Source organism: Chiroxiphia lanceolata, chromosome 5 (genome assembly GCF_009829145.1).
Source record: "Chiroxiphia lanceolata isolate bChiLan1 chromosome 5, bChiLan1.pri, whole genome shotgun sequence".
Taxonomy (NCBI): Eukaryota; Metazoa; Chordata; class Aves; order Passeriformes; family Pipridae; genus Chiroxiphia; species Chiroxiphia lanceolata.
The window spans coordinates 39513737-39539954 of record NC_045641.1 but is presented as its reverse complement, the minus strand read 5'-3'; positions in this window follow the sequence as shown (position 1 = coordinate 39539954).

The window sequence follows — 26218 nt, the reverse complement described above, 5'->3', positions numbered from 1 at the left end:
CCAGTGATTTGGAACAGGAATACCTCTGTGGTCTATGCTGTACTCCTTGCTGCACCTTGGGTAGGTGCTGTTTTAATATTTATGATTGGAGATATGTCTTTTAAATGAACATTTGGGCAACACTCTCAGGCACATGCTGTGATTCTTGGGGTTGTTCTGTGCAGGGCCAGGAGTTTGATGGTCCTTGTGGGTCCCTTCCAACACAGAATATTCTGTGATTCTGTGATTATCTTTCCAGGAAACTGATATAGCTTCCATTTAGTGGATGTGCAAACTGCAAAACCTGTATGCTTTTAAAATATGTAAGGAATTTTAAAATCTCCTACTCAATGTAATTAGTTTAATCCTGCAGCCCGACATACAACTGGTGAAAGCTTGAAAACAGAGCAAGTCAGCTAAATGTAACACTGTGTCTGCTAAGGTAAGAATATTGACCTGCTGTTTCAATGGAGCAACATACTGAGTCAGTAGGATACTCCTCACAACAGTAATATGTATCTACAGTTCCCTGCCCTGTTGGGAGCATGGCCTGCAGCATCATGTTTCACTCTGGCATGGACACTGAGGGTGGGAACCACTATAATGGCACCCAACAAAGTATAGACTGGGAAACTCTTACTAGGCAAGATAGTTCCTGTTCTGCCCAGTGAATTAAAGTCTGTAAAATGCTGCTCACCACTTAATTCACAGCACATACATCCAAAAGCAGCATCCAAGAGAGCAGTATTTGGGATTGTGCCCAAAAAATTTACTGATGCAAAGTAAATCCTTGCATATTTATTAGCTTTGATTAAACTGACATAGCTGCCAACTTTTTTAGAAGTAATAGTTCAAAACTGAGACTTTACAGTAGTTTTATTATGTTATGTCCATTTCCTACTCATCCTCCAAATCTATGCAAAGAAGCATCATTAATTAGTCTGCCCACTGAGACTGGTAACAAGGTCACTGATTGATACACGCCTTCTCAGTGTAAGCTGTGAAGTCTGAAACATCATTTCAGGTGAGATCAGGTGGACTGTGTCCCTAAATACTTTCCAGGCACTGTCAGTCACTGTTCTTTGCCAGTGTATTTATTCCTCCTACCAGAAAAATGTAAGCAATCTAAGAGATTCAGAAATGTTTCAGTAATGTACAAGATCCAAATCACCTAGAACTGGAAAACAGTTTAATGAACTCTTCTTCTAAAATGTAGATACTTTTTCATTTTACACAGTTCAGACTGATACGTTCTGGTCTTTAAATCAGCTTTTACTTTTTGAAAACGTACTTTAAATTTTCATTCAATAAAATATAACTAAATAAACCCTAAAATATGTTATAAATTTAAATTTTCAATACTAATGTATGAGAATATACTTTACTCATAGAAAACATTGCTCTCACTTCAAAGTTTGCGAAAATTGACAATGGACTTTAATTAGGGACCTCATCAGAATAAAGGAACAGAAGAAAGAAAGACCTATGGAAAAATGTCACTCTATCTCTTTATATGAAAATGTGAGATGAGGATTCAGATTAGGACTAACATTAAAATCCTACCTTGATTTGCACCCCCTCCTTCCCTGATCAAAAGAAAACACCCTATTTAAACTGGCAGTAACCCTGGACATCTGCTCTATTTCCAGCTCCATGCTCTATATATTTCTGGCTTTGCAGTGACCAGAAGGCATAACAGCATGAAGGCTACTCTAATTTATATTCAACTACTGATAAGTAGTAAGAGAAGCTGTAATTTTAAATCAAATATTACTCTCATCAACAATCAGTATCATATATGCATAGACAACATCCATCCATTAATCAATCAATCAATCACTTGTAATTGGTCTTATTCTCAGCTAATTGCTGTATAGTTCTCAATGTAAAAAAAAAGTAGATTCACAAGAACATGGATGTTGCAGGATGCCAACTAATAAACTTCAAGGGAAATGATGAAAATATTCAGATGAGCATACATACTTGTCAACACAAGTGCTTATGGACACAATAATCTGTGGAAAGAATTCCATTTAAATCAGTGGGACAAGAATTGAGCATTATCTGCATAGAAACATAGGTGGCTATTTAGCATTCCATTTTCATTGAGGCTTAACAGTGATGTCTGACAAAGAGGCTCAGAGTGTTACATTTCTGGTAGATCTTGACAATTTTTAAGGTATCTCTCTACCTTCCAAAGGTATCAATTTTATATTAGTTCTATTTAAGTCTTTTCTCCATTGATTGCAGTCTCACTGCAGGCTCATACTAAAGAAGTGGAGTGCTTTGCAATCAAAATATAGAACCATAAAAGGGTCAAAATTACAAATAATTACAATCATTTCCAAAATTACATTAAAACTTCAAATCCTGGTGCCCTGTTCAGTGAAAAACCCCAACTGTAATACTAAATGTAAAATGCACAACGGGATTCCACTCTCTTGACAAGAGGCCACAGAAGATTTGTCAAAATGATCCAATAATTACAGAGTAAGGTGTAGTACAGAGTTTTATGTAAGAGAAAATTAAAATAGGAAAGTTGGTCATTTAAAAGTAAAGAAATAGAGTTTAATGTTCCTGGATGTCCCTGGAGAAACACACTATAGTTGACCCTTCCCTAAGCCTGGGGTTGGACTAGGTGACTTCCGGAGGTCTCTTCCAGCTTCATCCCTTTTGAGATTTTGTGATTCCTTCAAATATATCCCCTATGCCCAGGCATTATGTATTTAGACAAGGTCTCATGCTGTTATTTTCCACGAGAGCTCTGACCTGTTCAAGAGACTAATCTAAAACTCACTGAAGGCCATGGTACTTTTTCCAATGGACTTCAGTGTGCTTGAAATCCACAGTTCATATGATGGATTGTATCTCTCAAATGAGGGAAAAAGACTCACTTTTGCTTTGAAATAATAATTATCACAGCAGCACAGAGCAGACAGCAAGGAGTACAACTGTTGTCAATGCAAATGTTATTTAACTTATCAACAGACAGAACATTAAACAAATCTAATTGGTAATTAAACAATATATTAAATACCTATTTTATTCACTTCTCAGTGAGTGAAGCCCTGCATTATGTCTGTAGTCAATGCAGGAAATTATCTGATCTCCCCACTGTGAATCAGGGCTTGTTCTGTATTACTTTGGTATCAATTTAAAATAACTTCTTTACCTTCGACTGAACTATTCCAAATTTATGTTGATCTGAATGCAATAGAAATGGGCCCATGATCAGGAAGGAATCAACTGGGCTTTATCTCTGTCATTATAGCTGAGTGCATAGTGAACATGGAAGCTAGTCCTGCACAGGTATTTATTCAAGGTTTGCAGTGTTTTAGGCTGCCAACACAGCATTCAATGCCAAAAAAGCTTTGCCTCTGTGAAAGGCAAAAAGGAATTGCCTCTGTGAAAATAAGGAACAATAAAGTATTAATTCTCTGATAACTACTTATTTTTTTACTTTGCCTTTTAATTATTTTACTTACATGACAGTTCTTTCTCTCCCCTCTCTTCTAATGTGCCATCTATACAGTCTTTTGGGATTCAGCCCTCTGTCCAGTGAGTGGCATTTCCTGAAATTATGGTTTCCCATCAGTTTGTGTTTCTATGAAACAACTAGTTTAAATAATATTCAGTCAAAAAAGCAAAACCAAAATCAAACTAACAAAACCCCCAAAACAAACAAACAAACAAACCAAACCAAAAGAAACAAGAAATCCACACAAAACCCCACAAACAAACAAACAAAAATGCAAAACAAAATGAAAAACCAAAACAAGGAATTGTTGCTCCTAGACTCCAGAAAACTGGAGAACCATTACTGAGTCTCGAAGAAAACATTTCTCACTGCAGAAACCACAGTATACTTTCTGGATTTGAGTCCAATTAACTTGCTTTTATCTTTTGGCTTTGTGGACATTTTTGTGGAAAGTCTGAGTGAAGTGTCAAAGGGTTGATAGAAGAAAGCACCTTAGCATTTTCCAGATTTGTCTCCTTCTGTATCCTACGATTTCTTACACTTACTGATTCACCTCTTCTCAACTCAGGTATTAAGTTCTTGGCAGAAAGGCCATTGGTCGGCCCTGTAACTTTACAGTCAAAAGTATCAGACTCCTCAAACCCTGACTGTGGTCTCTGGCAGATGTGTAGAGTGGATCTACACAGATCTGTAGTAATGGGCGCAGCTACTACTGAGTGCTACTTTCACAAAAAGCTGGTATTTTCTAAGTTTATCAAGCAACAAATTGACCATTACAAAAGCCTTCAGAAATACATTGAGTGCTACATAGTGGCACCAAAAGTATATTAAAACCTCAACTAAAGCAATTTTTAAAATTTCAATACCATGAGGAAGCTGTACATGCTTTGCTAGAGACTCACAGCTTTTTTTCTTGGAAAAGAATACTAGTTTTTATCTTCGGGATATCATGAATGTAGAAGTAATGAAAGTTTTAAGGTTAATGATCTTTTGTCTGTAGGGAGTATATTTTAGTTCTGTCTTGTATAAACAACACTTATATGTCAGTATGTTATGTAACTGGAAATTTCTGACCAGAAGTGTATTGACACTCGCTAGTTTATCTCACTTTTTGGCAAAGAGGGAAAGATACTGAAATGGAATTCCCTGAGTAGCAATAAACTAAAATTGTACCACATTTTATTTTGATGGCACATTGTATTATTTCAGTTGCCTTTTCACCTTACCTTCCTAGTGGAACAATTGCCTTTGGAAAACTGATTCTTATAATGTAAAGCAAGAAACAGAGGAACTCAGCCAGAAGGTAGTTCAGAGTCAGAAAAAACAAACAAGGAGTTTTTTATGAATTACACACAACAAACTGTTGCTAATATTAAATAGTGTAAAGTAATTTGAACCTTGAACATATACAAAATTCTAAAAGACTAAGAGGTAGAAAAACTGGAAAATGTATTCATATTAACTTTTGAATAAGTAGGTTCACAGGTACATTGCAGTATTTTAGCCTGCTGTCAAAACTGCAGCCAGAACCAGAGCTGATAGCCCAGGAGCTGCAGGAGCCTGCTAGCTCATCTCTTGATTTTGTTTCTAAAAGAAAAAACTTCTATTACCAGGGTAATTTAAGTCAAATTTCTTAAACTAGGTACTGTGTTGAGTCTAAAATAGGAAAAAATTATTAGTGGTTTTCAAAGCAGTGTATTAATAGGTTATATAGTGGCACTGTTGGGATATGTATAATACTTGCTCTGTGCCTCATTTTGCGTCATCATGTCACAGCAACACTTTCGCATAGTCTTTCCATTGCTAAGAAGGAATAGGAGTGGAAATGGCGGGGTACTGATCTTCAGCACTCCCAACCTGTCCAGCACCTTCCAAAGGTTTAAAAAAGTTCAAAAGACCATCTTTACCTGTTTTCAATGTGATTGCAGCACATTCATCTGGTAGAAGATCTTAAGTATAGCTATCCAAGAAAAACTCTAATACATATATACTTATCTTTTATTTTCATTAGTTTGGTCCTTCCCAACCACTGTGACAGACCTCACTGATGTGACATAAGTCAGATGAAAAGAAAGCAAATCCTGATCTGTGTTTGCATTATGAAAAAGAGCTAAGAAGTAGCAGTCTTGGGTTAGTAAGGAAAAGAAGAAAGCAAGAAATTGGAGACAGTAAGGCATAGTACAATACTACTCTTCTCCAATCAACCAAGAGTTGTGATGGCCAATGTAATTTAGTCATTGGTTTAGGCAAGCACTGAACAGAATTTGATTTACACGATCAGTAGTTCAGATAATGTTATTCTGCCATGTCTTCTCTTTTTTACTAACAGTCAAATCTGGATGTTAGGATAATTCATAGGTTACTGGCTTACCCCCAGGAAGGGCATAGTGTTCTGATGATCCAGGCTGCTTGAAATTCTCTTTTTCTTGCATGTTATGCTGTACAGATAAGGTCAGGACATTGCATCAAGCATAACTGGGAGACAAGGATCATAGCCTGCCACTGCACAGAACTACATACCATGTCCCATCATTTCTACTCCACCACTTTTGCCTGTTGGAAACATGACAATCTTAGCAATATGGATATCTTTCTCCAGTGAAGGATTTTGTGGTGGTTTGAAACTCCCAAGAATCTAAGTTCAAGCCCCCCTCCCATAGTTTGCCGCTGTGAGAGGGTTTAGTGATGGTATGGACTTGATATCTTTTTCACCTCATGTGGAGAGTTTTCAGACAAAACACAACCATTCGTTATTGGGGGAAGGGGAAAATATTTACAAAGGTTTATTTACACACACATATATATATTTACATTGAATTAAATTCCTCTTTTTTTTTCAATAAAAGTCTAAGAAGAAAAGATAAAAGTCTTTCTGTTACTCCTCAGGCCATAGTTCCTTAATTTCAGTTTTTTGTGGCACTGGTTAGTGTCCTTCATTTTCCTGAGGCAGCAGATTTAAGTATGGCAGTCAGGATTTTTGTTCTTACTTTGTGGAAATTCCAACCCCGAGCCCGAGCCTTTGGGGGATTTCCTTGTAGATCTTCACTCCTCTTGGGTTAGAATACTGAAGGCAGCTTTCAGTTCAGTCTTACCAAAGCCCTTTTGCTCTGTTTCAGCTCGCCAGCGTGATAGAAGCAGCAGCAGCAGCAGCAGAGGGCATGGCCACCTCCTCCACATTCTGTTCTGGCTCAGCTCTCAGGACGACTCCGGGTTTTTCAGCTTCTTTCTCTCTCTCTCTCTAGCTGCTGCTGCATTTCGGGACTCCCTAAGGGTTTGGAAGTCTACACCTCTTCAGGAAGTCTTTGGGTTTTGGGAAGGTAATACAGTCTTACCCCAAACCAGCTCTGTTGAGTTTTCCTCTGTTTTGTTGCCAGCTCTCCCTCCTGCAGGAACATCTCTGCATCTTTCAGTCGGCTTCACGTTATCTCGTTGCTACTGGCTATCTTTTTGGCTTTTAACCACTGTTGTCCCTGTTCAGGGCTGCTCCGCTGCCTCTTTCAGTGTCTTCTGCTGCTGCTGACAGTAAGGAAATTTTCCAGCTCTTGATTATGGGACCCGGTCCAGCTTTGACACTGTACTGGGTCTCCCGTAGCCTCAGCCGGGGGCTGGGGGCCCTTGGCCCCCAGAGGGGCTCACTGGCCCCCTGCTTCCTCCTAGCTCAGATCATGGCTATCTACCTTCTAAAACTATCTTCACCACCTTCTCTTCCGTTTCTGTGGGTGTGTAATTTCCGTAGGGCGCACGTGGACTATTGATTGGTCCAGTATTATCAGTGGGGCAAACTATTACTACCTCAGAGAAAAGGTTTTTCAAACAACCACAGATTTACATGCATTAAGTCTAGTTCTCATTGATATGTGTTTGATAGTGCTGACTCTCATGAAGGAACAGTAGTAGTCATTAATTATCATGTATATTAGGCCCACTAACCCATGCTCGCTATGCATTCCTGACATTGGTTAAAGTAGTAACAATTTGTGTGGTGCTGCTGCCCAGAACCTGAAATTCTTTCCTATTCTCCATGTTTTTTCTTAAAAAATGTGTGGGAAGGTGGGAAGTCTTTAGCACCATTAAATCACTGGATCAAGATATCTCCAGCTAATATATTATCTATAACTTTTCTTAATAGAATGTAGAAAGAAAGGCAGAGTATGGCCTTTAAATAACTGTTAGCCAATACAGTCAGTTCATGCTTTTATTCATTCTGCCTGTTCTAGAGGGAACTTTGATAACCAAGTAAAACTGGGAGACAAACTAAATGTTGATAGATACGTTTCTCATTTCACCATCCCATCATTAATTATTTCCTTATCAAAGGAAGGTAAAGCCAAATTGAATGTTTCCAACATGCTAAGCTGAACAACTTTAAAAGACAACAGAGAAGGGGAAAAAAAAAGAAAAAAAAATATACTTCAAATGAGATATTTGTCCATGTTTGCTTGTTCAATTGCTGAGTCATTTTCACTATTGCCTGCAGCAGGCACCGCCCACCCATTGCCTAATATGATATGCACATCTGAACTCCCCCAGACCACTTTTGATTCTTTCACTGCATGTCACAGGAAGGCACGAACAGTTATTCCATTATCGTTGCTTTGATTTCCAAAGCCCCCTTAATTTTCAAATGAGTAAACAGTAAATTAATTTCATGCATAATGTATATACATTATATAAGGCATATGCTTATCATTAAGCATTCATTGAACTTAAAGGAGAATATTTCACTCATCTCTTCTGTTTACAGGCCCAATCTAACCCTAACTTCCATCAAGACAAAACTCACAAACGTATTCAAGATTGTTCCTGTTTGAAAAAAAGCTTTCTAAATGAAGAAGAGTTTTCCAAGGAACAAATGATTGTAGGTCTGTGACATAAAGGTGGTGGCATGAATATGATTATATAGAATCTTTCTTGCTGTAGAATTCAGAGCAATTTACCTCACCTTGCTTGGGACCATGTCCTGTTGAGTTTTGAATATCTTTGAGGGTGGAGATTGTGCAACATCTCTAGACAAGCTGTTCCAGTGGTTGATCACCTTCACTGTGAATTTTTTGTTCCTAGCATCTAATTGTAATTTCCCATGTTTCTTCTCTCTTTTTGTTTTGGCAACAAAGACATCTTAAATGAGAGTCAGACTTTTTCAATGTCAGTTCCTTCAAATGACAGTCTGCTACTACTCATTCTAGGGAAAATGTTTAACACTGGAGATATTTGGAATGCCCAAAGCTAACAAGCTAAAAAAAGGAAACAAGAATGCTATTAAATCCAGCTCTGTATATTCAGAAATGAAATGTACTGTGAAGAAACAGTCTTGAACAATTTTTCAGCACCTGGACAGAAGGACAAAATATTCAAAATGATGAAGCTTTCATAATGAACCGACATAATATGTTTCACAAATGATAGTTCAGAACCAGACTGCATCAGGTCCATGGCTTTGGTTTTTACCACAGTTGGGTGATTACTCAGCTTTGTCTGCCACAAACCAACTGTCAGCTAAGAGGAAGGTCACTGATGATGGTTCACAATTATTTGGGTTTGTCCAAGTAAATTAAGGGCTAGCAGGCTTTTTTTTTTCAAAAAATCCATTACAGTAAAATCCATTACAATTATTTTTGTAGTTCCAGTAGAGGAGGCTGACAGTAAATATACTTCATTTCTTCTATGTCTTATTAAAACATGGCTTTTATCCAGGTGACTCAATGATATATGAGTTTACAACTCCACGGGCTTACAGATGCTGCAAAAAAAGTTATTTATTCATGTCTGGGCAAAAATAATTACAGCCTTTTCAGATTAGTAATTTATTCGAGTTCATTCAAATGCTTAAATAATGCAAATGTTTTAGTGACATGAATATGTTTACCCATGCCTTAACAAAAGAGAAATAAATTACTTATCCTTTTCCAAAATCAGTGTTTATAGTTGTAATATTAAAAATTGCGGTACCTGACCTTCATTCACATATGTCTGACAGAAATCAAGATTTAAGCTGGCTTTTCTAATGACTCTGCATAGCCTTAAGTTTCCATTAGGTTTTTGTGTTGTAACACTGAGATGGGACAATAAAACTAAGAATTTAAGTAAGCAGATCCACTGTGTTATTAACTTCTTTCAAGAAATGAAATGGCCTTTGAGAGAATGTTTTGCAGGTTGAGAAGGACTGCTTCTAAATTTGCCCATCCCAGGATCTAAAGGTGAAAGTATGGCCATCTGGACATCATCCATATAACAGGAACCTACTTGCTGAGAATAGAAGGAGAGCTCCCAACAAACAAGGAAGACTATGAACAGTTATTTTTGGGAGGGATGTAACATTAATCTCTTATTAATGCATGCTGAGAAGCCTTCTTTTGCAAAATTAGAATCTGAGGTGGAAATATATAAATCATAAATCAAAGGGTCCCATACTGCGTGCTGATTTTTTTAGTGAGTTGCCACCTGCTTTGAGGATCATGGTGGGTGTAGGTGTACGTAAGTGACATATGTACTACAACAGAAGCCAGAAATGCTAAAGTGGTCAATGGGATATAATAATCTACAAAATTATTTGGGTTGACCACTCAAAGCTTCTCAATCTTTTAAGCATGTTTGGAAATGCTTGCTCCAAACAGCACTCTCCTAGTGTCCATTAACAGGTTGCCTAGTCTAGCTTCAAGTGTCCTACACATAACTGCATAATATTTTTGGGATATTTCCTATGGATCTGCATGTTATTTGCATACATGCTATATCTGCATGCATGATTGTCTGTTTCTCCATCTAAGATATTTGCCTTAGTCTGTAGCCTTCTCCCAGGTTAAAAAAGGAAAGCTAAAGGGAACGAGTGTCAAAGCACCACCCAGAGATGCATTCACTGGTGCAGGGTATAGCTGAATTCCTGTCTAGGCTTCATCTTTGCCCTCATGGCAAACTGTCTACAACGGTGGGGTAGAGACTAGAAATTCTCCACAGTCAGCTTCTCTTTATTTCTTTTTTCCTTTCTCTTCTTGTGTGGGAACAACTCATCTGGGATAAGGCTTTCAAGCAAAGTTCATTTGAATTAAATAGTTATCTGAACTCTTGAACTGCTCAATGCACCTCTTAGGAAAGGGCAAGGAGAAAAAGGCACTAATTTTTCTCTGTTTAGCCCACAGAGCAACTACCTTAACAAACCAGAAAAAAGAGATTTGCACTGTGAAAATTTCCCTCCAACAGATTGAAGACCAGTCTTGACATATAGCTAGGAATTAGGCAATTTTTTGATCTGAGCTGTTAATCTAATGGCTGAAGTTTAAGATTCAAAATTCTCAGAAAAGCACTGCAGATTGGGGAATTGGTGAAGCTATTTCTTACTGCCTGCTAGGAAGAAAAAAGCTGGCGGTATTCTTACAATGTACCAAATTTCCCTCCTGCATGTGATGACTGTCTCATACTGCTTTCAGTCTACTAGTAGGCTAAAATACCACTACAATAAACCCAGAGGCCTTAACATGAGGGAAAGACAGACAAATTCCAGCTGAGAAACTTGGATATAAGAACAACCTAGCAGATGCTAGCCAAGTGCAAATAGCTAGTCCTGTAATGATCTGCGAAATCTGTTTCAACTCCTATGAGTTCTCTTTAGTACTGCAGACTCTCATATGTCTCAGGTTCCAAACAGTAAACTGGTTGAAGCTTTTGTCTATCTGGGTATCTTCATCTATGTAGAGGTAGAAAGTGATAGAGGGCTAGAAGAAGAAGGCTGCGAGTCTCTGGTAATCACTCCTTCATGTAGAAGCTCTGCTGGATGAAGTGAGTGGCAGCTCTGCAGAGACAGGCTAGGCAAGGGTACCTGTAACTAATCCATCAGTCACCTGGCAAAGCAGAACAGGGGGTGGTTTGTCAAGAGGAGCTGGAATTTATTTTTTTCAAGGATTTAAGGCTGGTTGTTCTAGACAGGAAAAATGACAGAAAAGGAACAAGATGTGGAAGAAAAATTCTGCCCAAGTAAAACTTGGAGGATTTTGACTAGTTCCTTAAAAACACACCGTAAGAAGCAAATAAAAACACCCTGGACCACTGAGGAAGGTAGGAAATTGAAACCAGGAAAGGCACATAGGCATTTTAATTTTCTGTCTCACCTACTGTGAGTTCGTTTCCAAGTTCACAGTTCATGAATGGGATAACATCACTTGTTTCACATGGCTGTCTGCATTGAACTTGCAGACTAGTCAATATATATGATGCCACAGACAGCAATTGCCAGATGTTACCAAGGCTTCACCTATACAGTCTCTATGACAAAAAAAAACTATTAGTGTCTTTTCAGGGCATTCAAAGTAGTGGTGAAGACTAGGGAAATCAATACTCTACTCCAGAAACTTATACCTCTGTAACGCGAACGGTGAGGGTCAGCATCCTCTGTGGGTCACACACCAAGAACCAAGTATGCCACATATAGTATGATGAAGTCCTAACCAAGTTCCTTTCCATTCCAGACCAGTGGTAACAGCACAAATGAGAGAGTCAACAAAGCTTCTGGGGAATGCACCACATCTCTCCCTACCTTCTCCCCAAGACAGTGAGGCTTTTCATTAGCCTGCTACAGTGTAGTGCCAGTAGCACGTGTGGTACCAAAGCCATCAAGCTGCAACAACAGATAGGAAAAAATCACCTCCTCAATCCCTCTCTGATATATTCATGCCTATATATTAAAGTGTCACAATTGGCTGTCTTGTGGGAAAATGAGAACCTGGAGGTTTTGTATTTCTCCCATCATCCATACAACTGGAATATGCACATCATCTCTATGTTGCTCCTTCTTTTACTTTAGAATCAATTTAGTCTCATTTATGTCCTTTTCATAAACATGAAAGAGTGGGGGGAAGGTAAGCATATCAGTGAAAAACTTCTCAGCTGCAAACAACATGAAAAAGGATTTGACTGAGGAAACTTCAACTTCCTTCTGGATTCACTGTACAAAAAAAAAAAAGAGTTAATGTGAAATGCAAAATACTTCTCTAAAATAAAGAGTTAATATAAGCTGTTTCAAACCCCGATACTGTTCTGGGAAATGTGTACAAGGTATAGTATACATGTATTGTATTTATACTGTGTGCTACTTTCCTCACCTATTAAATATAAACCACAGCCCGATGCAGTTAATACAGCCTGAAATTTGGACAATCCACTTAATTGTTAGTGAATGTATTTTAAAGATAGGTCTACTTTGATTAAGACACTTCTTAGAGCCCCAAAGAAAGTCCAAAGTGTATCTGGGCTGGTAATGGGAGAGAATAATTTCCTCCTGGAGTATCAGTTCAAATCCAGCCCAGACCAGTAGTAACCTGAAATTTTTATCTTCTAGAAGTTACCTGATCACATTATTCCCAATAGACAAGTGTGTCCATAAGAAATATACAACAGCTTGCACAAATCAGCTTCTTGCTGGTATTCACAAGAGTGAGGCTGGGGAAAGTGTGTGGTTGGAATCTAAATGATTCCTCCCTCAAGGTGGTCTGACCAGCATGGATAGAAGCAGTTTAATTTGAAAGGGAAGCTTGAACTTTGTACTTAACAGGTGAATAAATGGAAGGCTTCGGTCCGCAGGACTGTTAGATTGGTAGTTTTCACAAACACTTAAATTGCATACCACATCTGAGTGGATGAAATTAAGATGTAAATATCCAGGAGCGGTGCCAAGTCCAATGAAATCAGAAAAGAGATTTGCACTATTTTGGTTCTGTGCATCGATATAAAAATACATCAAAATCTTGTTGCCTCTAAATATGGTTTGTCATGTTTTTTAAAAGGTACAAAGGACATCAAATCTTTATCCTGTGATCTGCCAACAAATAGGAAAAAAAAGACACTTAAAAATGGTTTCTGTAAAAATTCAGATATTTATATAGAGAGGGATTAATAAGACACTACCATTGCCATCAACAGCAATTTCTCTCTGCTGATCATGAGCACTTTACTGAGAATTATAAGCAGCCTACTCCTGTGTCTACTGTGTATACTTACTGATGAATCATGCCAGTAAGACAATTTATAGAGCCCTCAGAGTGTACACTGGACAAGTCTGAAAGCAAATATTGGACATTGCATAAGTTTATCCTGAACTATTTTTTTAAATGCAATAGCCAAGATATATTTATACCAGCATAATTTAAAAATGTGTTGAACCTCCTGAGCTGGGAAGGAAATGAGGCTATTGCTTTCTCAGCTGGCTGACCAGGGCAGAAGCTTCGCTGTCATCTAGGGCACCTCCTGGTTCAGGAAGGTGAGCTGCATTAGTCTACACCGTTGACAGGTGTTGTAGACTAATGCATGTAGTCTGTACTCCTCACTGTGAATATGGGAAGCACCAGCTGTAAGGAAACATAAATTGTACAGTGGGTTTGGTTTTGCATATCAAATATATGCAGCATATTATTCACAGATTACCTTAATTAATCCTGATGAAATCATAATGAAGAGAACATTAACACAATAGATTTATTTGGAGGAGGTGAAATTTCAGACCTTCCTGACATTCGCATTTGTGGCACATACCAAAATGAGAAACAACCAACAAGCGTTCCCCTTGCAATGCAAGCATTAGCTTACCCAAAAATAAAACAGAAGGTCAGCTTAAAAGTCTGATTTTCTACAATGAACAGCTATGCTTTAAATGACACACAACAGCATGCAAGTATTAGAGCTATTGTTTTCATAAAGCTACTCTGCTAGTGACTATTCATAGCCACCCTTTGGCACATGATTCCTTTCCCAAGTGACTTTCCAGTTTAGGTTTCCATAGGCTACTCTTTGACAGACTAGCTAGAAGAATCCATGCATGTATATTATAAAACTTCATTATACTTTCTTTCTTTCATGAATATCATTCTTTACAGGATATGTTCTATGGCTGCTCTGTGCCAAGACAGCATTATTTGCACTACTTGACTAACAAGGTTTCACCACAGAGATATCACAGGGTTGTGCAAAGTTATACCTTTTTTTTGAAGGCTTGACAGAAGGCAACTTTTGAAGGCAAGCAGTTGGACCTTTGTGAAAGTCCCCCAGCAGGCAGTGTAATGTAGCACATCCCCTGGGCTTGTCCCAAGCTGGTTACTGACTGCCACGAAAGGCACATGGGAGCTCACTGCAAGTCCCTACTTGCAAGGCTTGTGAGTAGCTGCCAATGCCAAAAACCAGGATTATACAAACAGAAAACATAATCCAGTGCAGAGTCAAGCTCATAAGACATATCTCTCAGCCAAATTGGAAACTTGTGTAATTTCTCACTCGGAGTCTAATGGCATTCATTTAATCAATCCTGTCCTTCAAAGTGGTAGAAACTGCTAAATTTACCTTTTTTATCTTCTTTCTCTCAAACAAGACCATGTATTTCTATTTAAAATGTGACAAAATCAAAATGTACCTCTAGCTTTTCACATCTGCAGTGTTGATTCTGCAACACCTCCAACTGACTAGGTAAAGTGGTGAGGACATCCGAAAAAAATTTTAGGGGAAAATGTAAAAGATGCAGTTTCATTATGCAGAAGTAATACACTGGCTATTGCAGGAAGTTCTGCAGTCTTCTGGAAAGAAAAGAAAAGCAGCAAAGTAACCTTGGAATAAAATATCCACTTTTGACCACCGTAGAAGACAGTCCCTTCAGGTCATTTTAAATGGCTATGAAAAGGTCTTCACTTTACGCTTTCCTCAAGTATGCACAAACAGGAGACTTTTATAACAGTTTATCTTTCGTTTTCTTGTATATTTGTACTCATGGCTTGTGAAGGCCAAAAATGAGTTTGTATCATGCCCAAGTTTATATCCATCTGTCACCAGCGCTAGAGGCTGCTGCATTTTAAATTACTTCAGCATACTGCTTTCACAGTGACTCAGCTCTGACAGGGGCGTCCACCCTGAGGATGAGAAAATGATTCAGTATTCATTAGTCTACCTTAATGCAGTCTCTCCTCAGCAGGAGAACAGCCAATCTTGTGCCTTATCTGTGGCTGCTTCTGTGATTTATCCACTGAGGACTGACCTACAATCAACTACTGTGCTTAAAACCTTTTGACAGGCAGTTAGTTGCTGAGCTAAATACACCCACACTAATTTCAGACCTTGCTTTTTTTTTCAATCTGAGAGCTCTCTATGAAGTATTTGAACAAAATAAGTCAAAGATACTGCTTAGACATATATATTATTTTCATAAATCAGAGGTGTTCTGTTTTCTACAGTTATCTTGTGTGAGGGTTTTTGGAAAAAATATTGAAAGACTGATAGTGCTCTTTGTATATCACTTCAAAGATGTGTGCCCCAACTTCTGAAGAATTTCAGAATGGTGTTGTAATATAAAATGAAACCATTAAAAACCCAGATCTTGTTGAACGTTTTCATTTGTGAAGGTGGAAAAACAGAGTCTGCTTAACTAAGGAACAGAGTGAGAGAGAGGTGTCTAATTCCAGAACACTCTTCTCAAATCTACTCTCAGGCACATGGTGTGACTCTTGGGGGTGGTCCAGTGCAGGGCTAAGGGCTGGACGTCATGTTCCTTGTGGGTCCCTTCCAATGCAGCATATTCTGTGAAATAAATCTGAAGTTGAAACATTTTGGATGTTGCCAGCATCAAGAGGCAATCTAAAATGCTTTCCAAGAGTGTCTGATTTTATAACAAGACACAAAGAGGGGAATAGAGTGACAGACCTGTCAGTCTACTATATAAAAACGTCCTCTTTCTATTCCCCATGCTGATGTTTCCTTGTCAAACTTTTTTTGGGTTTGCAAGTGGAAAGGCAGAAGAGAGAAGGCAATAAGCTGATTTTTGTTTTGCTTTACTTTGCTTTCAAGACTCTCACAAATATGATCTTTTTTTCCTAGCCCGGGTTATGCTGCAATTGTGGAAATAATATTCTCAACAAATATTCTGAATCTCAGTAGATTTTCTGCTGTATATTTACAGAGCCTTTAATTCAGTTAATATGTGGCACTTAATTCCAGTTTAGAGAAGGCAGGACGGAATGCCTCAGCCCACAGCTAGGGGGAAAGGAGAAGGATGAACCCAGAAGAAGACTAATTTTTAAAGTATTCTTTGGCCTTATGTAAATTTAAATTCAGAGATAGGAAAAAATATGACATTCTTTCTTGCCTAAGGATGAAATTATTGCACTCCTTATGAAGCTAGATAGATTTAAAAGATTCAGGTGCTTTTGAACACCTAGGCAATTTATAGATAGCAGTTTTTCATATAATCCCATGATTGAAGAGTAAATGAATCTGACAGCCAGCATCTCGGCAAGGTAAGGCATCAGACTAATTTTTTTTCCGGTGTCAAGTCAGTGTCATTTTTGGGAAGTAAAAATAACCCTATTTGAGATCAGTTTCCTGAGTTACTCCTAGCTTCAAGAGAAAAAGGAGAGGAAGCAGCCCATAATTAATAGAAGCATAAGCATGTTTTGATTGGTTTTAGTGTCTCTTCCTTCTGTCAGCTCCAAGCACTATCAGATGGAGTTAGCATTAGCTGTTTATCAGATAATTCTCACAAAACTTTGTACATCTACAGACCATGTAAGTTGTGAGATATTTTTCAATAACCTTTTCTTAAATTTGGTAAAGTTTACCCTATCTCAAGAGTGATAAGGGGGTTTGTTGTTGTTGTTTGGGCTTTGAGGTTCTTTGATGCATAAGAGGAACCCATGAAATAAAACCCGTGGCATTGAAGGCTAATGATGGAATGTATGTGCACTCTACCAATTCTCTGTCTTTCATATCAATTTTATTAAATTGGTACTGTGTCATTAGGGTGTTTTCCTTTTAACTAATACAACTTATGTTTTAAGTAGCTCTTTTAATTTCTCTGTGTGTATGTGTAGAAAGTAATCTTCTGTATCATATCAAATGGAGAGCTGGTACTTCACAATGTCCAGTAGTCATTATACAATCTAGAACTCGTGTAAAAAGGTCTAGTGAGGTTTCTCGAGGCCTTGGTTCTGAAAGAGCTTTAAAAATCTTATTTAGTGAGAGTTTATTTCTCTGTATAAGCAATAGATGATTTGTATGCACCTGAATGTTACCATTTTTAAGACTGCCAGACAAAGCCAGTAATAATGATTTGTATGTCTGGTATGTATTGGTATTTTTGAACCTTCTGCTTTTCAAATAAGCAGATGGGAAATGAATGAACGCTGTGAAGCTCTATAGAGCATATGAAGCATAAAGACACATAAATAAAGTGGTGTAAACCAATGTGTTTTGCTAGCCTCCAATTTTAACTCCTGCAAGCACTACAGCAAAGAGATTGGTAACATATACTGACTAAGGCTATGTTGCGGTTTGAGAGCCCCAAAAATCCAATTTCCAATTTCCAAGCCTCCCCCCAGTTTACCTCAACACCGAAGAGAAGTTTTCAGGCAGGCACAACCCAGTATAGGGGAAGGGAATTATAAAATTTATTACTATACACAAATAAATACTATAGGAACTAAGAAGCAATTATATACACAATATTAACAGTCCTACCACCCCCTGAGCCCTCTCACATCAATTCAGGAGAAGCCCTCAGGTCGATAGTTAAAACAGTCTCTCTCTCATTGGGGTATCAGGGAAAAGGGGCTCTTCTGACCACCCCCACCAGTCCTCAGCTCCTTGTTGAGGTCTTCATCACAAGGTCCAAGAAGGTAGCTCTGAGTCATTCCTCCTTGGTTCATGAAGGTTTCCTCCGCAGAGAGTATGATGTTCAATTTCTCACTCTCTAGGGTTTGCAGGGTTCCTGGGCCTTGCTTAGTTCTCTTTACCTCAAATAGTTTTCACCAAAAAGTTCTCACCCAGAAACCTCTGCTGGCTGTTTGGCTCTCTCTCTGTTCCGTAGCTGCTGCAGTTCAACTCGGCTTGTCACGTGTCCTGGGAATCATTCCTCCTTCGTCAGTTTTCGGCTGCCCCCCATCTAAACCACCACAGGGGCAATTCCTGAGCCTCTTGGCCCGTCTCCAATTCTTGCCTGGAATTCTTCCAGCTCCTGCACACATTGCAGTTGCTGCTCCTGGCAACTGAGACTCCTCCGGCCCGTGTCCTGACTTGGTTCCAATGCTGAGCCTTAAAATCTACCCCCACGAACCTCTCATGGCTCATGGGGGGGGGGGAAGGGGGAAGCCCCCCTAGCTTTGACTACAGGCATTCGATCCAGTTATGAACTGTCCCAAGCGCCCCGCAGCCTAGCTGGGGAGGGGAAGAGGGCCTGGCCCCCTTGAGAGGGGCCTGCCTCTCTCCCTCTTACCTCATGGTTGTGAGTCTACCTCCCTTCCTCACAACACTCCACTCTGACTTCAGCTCTGGCTTAGCCAGGGCTGTGGGTCCCAGGGTCCCCCCGAGTTTGAGGGGGGACCCTGCCACCCCTGGGCTCTCTCACACACTCAGACACACACGGCCACACACTCCGACACTCTGCCAACAATTTCCGGCTGTTGTGGATATCTAATTTTCACGGGAGTGAAAAGGAATAGCTGCGATTGGTCCCTCAGAGGGAATTCTCCTGGGACCAATCACCTCTAGGCCCCCTGGTTCCTGGTGGGGTTGGCTCAAATCAAGACAGGCTACAAAGGCAATAGTCAACCCATAAACTGAGATGTAAAACTGGGATTTTGGTTTTACATTAAAAACATCTAATTGTCTGCAATTAAAGCTCTAGTAATATTTGAGTCAAAATCCCAAAGCTGAGAAACACCGCGGTAGGTTTTCGCATTGCTGTACGCCTTGCCCTTGTTTATATCTGAGTGCAAACAGTGCCATTGATTTTTAAGACTGGTCAAAACCTGAGACTATTAGGGTGCTTCTTATGCTTATTTCACCTTAGGATGACAGAAAGTTATGGATATTTGACTTCGTAACCCATGTAGTAGCAGAAATTCAGTTATGAAGTACCATTCACAAATGCTTTCTATCCCTAATGTTGTATGAATATTGCTCACACAACACTGCAGAAATATGTTGAAGCTGCTGGCATTGCAAGGTCAATTTGGAGTAAGAAAGGAAAACTACATTTTTCCTGCTTTACTTTCACTGGTTTGGAGATTTTTTTCTTCTTTACCTGGGATTTTGGTGTTTTATTTCGCTTTTTTAACCCAATAGAAGCAAATCAGAGTGTGGTCATTCCACCAACATGTGAGTACTGGAATGGAAAAGGGAATTTCAGGAAGAGTTTTAAAGTGCCCTCAAACTGACCTTTACTTTTTTATGTGGGAATTAGTTAAACACATGGCCCTATTTCCCAGTTTTACAATTATATATATTTTTTTTTTTTTGTGTGTGTGTGTGTGTGGTGTGTCCAGAGCTGGAAGTAATTCAGACTGTTATTTGAGTTTTTACGAATGCTGTCCACTTTCCGGACTTCATCTAATGTCCAGTCAAATTAGCAGAATATCCATGGATACTCATTCATATCAATTAACTTCGAGTCACATATTTTATCCACCAAACCAATGGAGTTGTGTGCAATATTTCTCCTTTCAAATTACTGTTAAGCATTTAAAAAATCTGATTTTTGGTGGGTTTGGTGCTTCTTGGAAAAAGAAGACATCACTTCAAATCTACCAAGAAATAAAACACTGACTGATATGACACATCTCCTCTCCTCTTGTGAACACATATTTAAATCTATGACAATTTCCTTATCATGTTTTATTGAATCCTTCCACTCATCACCTGATTTCTATCCTGTCTGTCTGTATAAAATATTAAGGTGGCCCACAATAACTTAGAAGATCATGCAATTTTGCAATGCCTTATAGAATCAATTTTCATGGGTACTAGTTTGCCAATATTCAGCTCTTTGCTCTGAACACTTTCATTTCTGCTGCTTAGGAGGATGAGGTTTAATTCTATTAGAGGCAGAAAATGTAAAGGGATTTTGCCATCAAAAAGCTGTGAAGGTCATAAGATGTGTCTGTATTCAGGTCAATATAAGAATATGATGTTCAAAATTTAAGAATAGTACAATGTTAAAACAAAACCAAAGATGTAGAAACAATGGTAATGTAGCCACTTCTCATAAGAGAAGGATAAAGAGAAATACTACTTGACCCAAACTCTTCTTTTAAAATAGTAAAATTGTAAATTAAAAAGAAAAACAGACAAAACCTTAAAAAATATGTACATTCGAAACAGATTGCAAGACATCCTGTGAGTCTTCTGATCTCACTTCATGAGTGCTAGTAGTAGCAATTGTTGTCTTGCTGTTCATGTGAAATACTTTCCTATGTGACATCACATCAGTCCTACCCAACAACTTTCTGAAGGATATTCCTTCTAAAAGGGGAAAGGAGAAAATCACAGATGCACCATAACTGGAACATTACATTACAAAGGACATTGTTTTCCCTATGGATGGGCTACTCCTTGGAGTAGGAAGTTCTGCAATATACATTAAACTGCAGATTGAAAAAGACCAGTTTAGAGTACATTCAGCATTGCTACATTTCCCATGGATCTATATAGAAATATTGATAGCTGTCTATGGCTTTCTTAGTTGCTTGTAACTTCCTCATGACTGTTGATAAAAAACTCTAGTATTCAGAATTTGACAGGTACTTGATAAGCTTTTCCATTTCCTCTTTGCAAGAGTTTAATTTCCTTTACTCATTTATTTCCTTGTATTTCCAAACTTTCAAAGTCATAGACTCTCTTAAAAAGAGACTTCTCTTAAAAATGGATTTGCAAAAGCAAAGACAATCACTTCAGTAAATTTTACGTTAACTTGATGGAATGGAAATGTACATTTTTCAAGAAAATAACAAAAAAGTCTCTGCCTATAGGTATTCTGTCTAATGTCTAAATGTTAAGAATTCATCAGCACCTGTAGCTCAGACCAAACATTAGCAGCTGTTTGGTCTTCACAGGACAGGGAAAATTCACCTGATGCAACTTGACAAACTACCATAATATCATACAAATGGGAGGAATCATCTCCTTTCAAGTAATAGCAGCCTTTGAGCACTGTGAAAGCTGAAAAGTTTGGTTCCACTTGTCTGTGAAGAACAATTCTTTTGCAGCAATGCAGTCCCTTTGCAGAGAAAGATGTAGTACAAACAGTTTAAAAAAATCTTAACACACTGGATGAGAGTGGTTCTGAATACACATCGGTCTTCTGCATTTTTCAGTTACTACTTCTTCATGATAGGAACAGAATATTTAATAAATGTTAAGAAGTCACCATGGCTGCCATATAATGTAGTGGTAAACAGCACTTGATATTCATACAAACATCGTGGCTCTCCTTAATTTTCATTGCTATGGCTATTTGGTAAAATAACAGAAATGTAACCAAACCAATAATTTCATATAAATAGAGTCAGAACTGAGGTTATAATGTGTACTTTCACTCACCATGAATAGGATGTATAACTATTTTTTTAAATTAAATTAATTTAATTAAACCAGAATTAAGAATCAGAAGGAAAATTTATTGAAAAATTATTGATATATCGCTACCTTCTGTGTCATAAGAATGAGTTATTACTTCTGTGACTAGAGAAGGAAGATAATGTGTTTGTGGACAATCTATTTTATAAATCTATTTTTTGATATGTATCTCATATACTGAAAGTCTGATTGCCTTTTAAGGGGATTTTCATCTCTGTGAATTCAGACCTTGTACAACCTAATTATAGCCAGCAGACATCAAGAACAAAGGCAGTGATGTAAACACTTAAAACGAGTAGACAGGCCATGTTCTACTGAACTAATGGGATCCTTACTGACTTTTCTGCAGAATGTTTCTTTTTCTAATTTAAGTTTTGTTATAGCTTATCTATAGCAAAAAGATTCAGACTTTCCATTTCCTCACAACTCAGCTGGAGAACAAAAGATATGCCATCACACGCATTGTATCATTTTAATTAATGATATGTCTAAAACATGTAGGGATAAATAAGCCAAAAAATAATTACACTATCTCCAATGCTCTCCTTTCTTTTGGCACATACATTTTTCCACAGTTGTCTTTCCACCTTTGACGCCCTTTTCGAGATTTACATTCTGCTCTTTAGCTATTATGACTGGCTGTAAATAAACTAGATCACTATATTACTGTCAGAAAATAACACCTGTCTCGATGACTTATCACTCTCAATTTTTGCTTGCTCTAGACATGTCGTACGCCGATCTTGTACATGAAGGAAAACAGTTTGGAGGTGACAACTAATGTTGGAGCCACACCTACCACATAGGAGAGCACAGGGAACATGGAATTAAACACCTGCTCATTTGACTGGGTTGGTTTGCATCTGTTTTCAGTTTGCTTTGAGTGCCAGTCGTCATCACCTAATCTTGCAATCATAGTTACTGATGGCATTCCCGCTCTCCTCCTAGGCTGCTGCTGCCTCTATTGGTCTCAGCCAGGACTCAACCTTCTAGCAGGGGTGGGAGACATTCAGGCCTACTTAGCTGCCCCAAAGCGCCTGCAGGACCCCAGATGAGGTGGGCAGGCATCCATTTCCAGCCCCTGTGTTAGCTGCAAGAGCTCTTGCACACGTGTATGGGGTTTGTGTGACAAAGTTTTGGTAGCAAGAGAGCTACATGGTTGGCTCCTGTGAGAAGCCGCCAGAAGCGTCCCCCACGTCCCAAACTGAAGTTAAGCCTGGGAAGAAAATAGGAGTTAATGCTTTAAGATTTAGTTTTTATTTCTCATTACCCTACTCTGATTTGATTGGTAATAGGTTAAACTAATTTCCCCAAGTTGAGTCTGTTTTGCCTGTGACAGTAATTGCTGAGTGATTTCTCCCTGTCCTTATCTCGATCCAGGAGCCTTTCATTATATTTTCTCTCCCCTGCCCAGCTAAGGAGGAAAGTGATAGTGGCTTTGATAGGCACCTGGCACCCAGCTGGAGTCAACCCACCACACACATGACACGGAAACCACCTTCAGGGCAGACTCCCTTCCACTGTTAGCAGCCAGCAAAACAAGGTAGACATTCCACTGTTGGATATACAACCAGATGCATAAACCTCTCAGAGATATCCAGCACACTCTCTCCATGTAGCTGAGCTACCTAAATACATCTCAGTAAAAGGGGCTGGTTTCCAGCTTGCTGTTTTCAGAGAGGAATCCTGGCTTTTCTGTGTACTGGGGAGCCTATCTGTCCCAGGGCACATTACCCTGCTGGAAACCCAGAGCTGCTTTAACATTATGTAGGGATGGGTGGGAGTAGGTGGTTGCACAGCCAAATGTACTGATACAATGCATGAGAGTGTGCTGGCTGCAGGGCTTGGCTATGACTCCAAGAAGGAGGGATTTCATAAGAGGACATAAACAGCACTCTTTTTCTTCTACAGTGCAAAAATAGCAACCAGCAGTGGTGCCAACTGTCTTGCTCTTCAACATTATTAATACTCTTCATTTTTCTCTGATAGCAAGAGATTGTAAAAATGTAAATTTTCAATAGATTGTGTCACTAAGATTAAAGTTAAGAAACCTAGTTTTCTACCTCCCTATTACAGCCCTACTACATAGACAATGATCTAGTCCTCCTTCTAGAAAGGAAATGTACCATGCTGTGCTTAAACTGTCTTTTAAAAGATAATACCTACTGTTTGTCTAAACTAACATAAAAGAAGAGGATTTATCCAACTGTGGTAGTTTTTTTTCCCCCAAGTTCACCTTTACCATTGTCCTAGTTTCATTTGCTCTCACTAGGAATCTAAAGTTTTTACATCAGAGTAAGAAAGGCCCACCAAAATCAGCAAGAAAAATAATGATTAAGAATATGTTGTATCCTTGATATTTAGAACTAAGTTTCTCCAAAAGCACATAATCCCTTTTGCTCTTAAAGACCCTGATTATTTTCTAGAAATTTTAATCTTTGATTCTTTTATTGGCTGCATTTTTACTGCATTTTGCTCAAGGATATAAGGGCAGCACTATTCCTTAGAATGATTTTGATGGCATTTTTTGTGTAATAACAAAGTCTTTGTTCTTATTGTTTTCTGAAGGACAAAGAAAAAAGCTTACATACTTTCTGTGCTCCAATTAGAATGTTATTAATGTGTTTGCAAAACTTTCCTCTCATAATCTATGAAAATATTTCTCTGCTTCACTTCCCTATATAAAGTATTATTAAATAGCATCCAGTAGATATAATTTACAGTGCCAGCTGAACATGAAATTATTAAAAATTTCAATTTTAGATTAGCTAGGAAAGCAAAGATGAAGTAATGCTTCTAAGGAAATCCTTAGGAGTTTAAAAACTGATTTTGAAGCACCAGATTTTATTCCAAAACTTAATATTCATATGTAGGCAAAATCAATAGGCTAGGCTGGAGCCTCACATCATATTGCTATCCTCATCATCTGTTTGTATTACCTGAGAGCCCTGGAGTCTCCATTTTAGGTTAATCAGTGCGTAAAAACCAGATGTTCCCTGCCTCAAGAGGATGGATGCAGGTAGGATGCTATAAAGACCGAAGAAAATAGTGTTCAGCAGGAGACATGACAGTATCAGCACAACACCACCAGATGAATGTCATATCAGTAAAAGAACTTGGAGGAGGACAGTAAATCAGAAAGGGCTCGGCAGAACATTCTCCAAAGTCAAAGGGGGAATACACGGGCTAAACCACAGGTGGAAAGCATTGTGTGCAGAAGTTGTGTCAGATGTAAAGGAAAAACAGAGCCTAGAAAAAAGGCAAAACATACTGTATTCAGTCTATGAGGCTTAGTAGAGATCCTGTATAAATTTGGAATGGAGTTCAGCACTTCTTGTTTTACTCAAATACTACCAATTCTGATCATCATCAATACTGCAATACTCAGTTACAGGAGATTACAGAATGACAGAATGGTTGAGGTTTGAAAGGACCTCTGGAGCTTATCTAGTCTGACATCCTTGCTCAAGCAAGTTTTATTCTCAACTATATCATTGCATTCATCTCCTGAGAAAGGAACATAGAAGCATGTTAAAAGGTCAAGTGGATTATTCTTCCTGACACTTTTTTGAAATAATAACTGCCTTTCATGCCTCACTGGCCACAGATTTTTAAAGTAAAACTAGTAGGTAGGTAACATGAATTAATATAGACTGGTAGCTTTTATAGATTTTTATACATTGCCATATTTCTCCAAAATATTTCAAAATTTAACACGTTCAGTTGTAAATGTTGATCCTCTGTTTAGTCAGAATGATTAAGTGACGGTCATTGTAGCATGACTCATTGCTTCTGAATAGGAACATTTACACAGCGTTATCTTTGTTATGAAGTGCAGTTATGATTCACATCATTCCAAGCCTTCTGCAAGTGAGGATAGCTATGATTACATTTGGAATACTTCATGCTACTTGGTGATTTACTGGTAAGTGAGCTCAGTACTTTTGTTGATATTTTCTAAAGGAGGAAAATAAAAGAAAGGTTGACTACTTTTTTTAAAGATTGGTGCTGCCAAAACCATATGTTCTCATTAGATGAAAATGAACCTCCTTAAAAGAAAATTCTTCAAAAATTCTTTATTAGGACCTTTCCACAAAGAACAGGAGGTTGCTGACTCATTTGGTCTTGTACAAGATACTAACAGTGACATAGGTTAAAGTCATGGGCAGAGCTTCACTCTTCAGTGAAGCTTTGATTTTACATATGCTACTAGCTCTGCAGGGAGATTGCAATAAAAGAGTTACTATAAAACATGTTCCCATTAAGCTGAATTATCTGAGCTGGTGTTTGAAATAAAACAGCTGAGACCAGCTTGTGTACTGATATTGGTATCTGGGATTGAGCCCTTGCATCTGTGCATGACCTAATCTAGCTTTTTCTATGTAAACC